Here is an 864-nt window from a genome sequence, read left to right on the forward strand (position 1 = left end):
TTAGCCAGGCCTCAGTTCTTCACACCCCCCGTTTACATCACTCTACCCCAAGCCGGCGCAGTAAAAAATAATTTTTTGAGTTGTTAACAAAATAAAAAAAGTTTGATTTGCCACAATTATGTTTGGTTTATTGTGTCTTCTAACGCTGGCAACACACACTGTGCGCCAAGAAACGTTGCCACACACTTACTTTTTGGGCCACATCATATCTCCAGTAGTTAAAAATAAAAAGACTGCAGCTTCATTCGTGTGTAGTCCTGGAATTTCTCCGGGTTGGCATTAAGCTCGGCATAGAGCGTGTGATAGGCTCCACGGCTCTCACGTAGTTCGATAATGGGGTGCCTCCAAAAATGCCTACGTTGTCTCCTTCTCCATCTTTCGCGATTTCTGTCTTGCTCCCAAGCAAAAGCACAGGCAAGAAACAGCTTGAAGCTGAAATCCAGGGTGAAATAAAAGCTCTCCATGCGAAGATCCATCATGACACAGGATACAGTAGCAAACTGTTAAAATTTCAGTAGCCCTAGGGTCTATATATAGAGATCCCATCATACACACCCTCTGTAGTTCCATTGGCGGTGTCTGGTTATCTTGATTTTTCTCTTGTGAAATTTCTCATCATGCGCACCAAAAATGCAAACGCAGGAAAAAACGCATGTAAACGCATACAAACGTGGCGTTTTTTTAACCGCATGCAACAACGCATGCGTCTAAAAAACGCTGCGTTTGTACGCGTTTATATGCATTTTTTCCACCACTTGCGGATGCGTTTTAAACGCAAATGTGAAACTAGCCTAAGAAAGACACAATGATCAGAATGTGCCCCACATCATGGAGATTCTTTTAAGTGTACACGCAGAGTATTTA

The sequence above is a fragment of the Ranitomeya imitator genome, chromosome 2 (genome assembly GCF_032444005.1).
Source record: "Ranitomeya imitator isolate aRanImi1 chromosome 2, aRanImi1.pri, whole genome shotgun sequence".
In the NCBI taxonomy this organism is placed as follows: domain Eukaryota; kingdom Metazoa; phylum Chordata; class Amphibia; order Anura; family Dendrobatidae; genus Ranitomeya; species Ranitomeya imitator.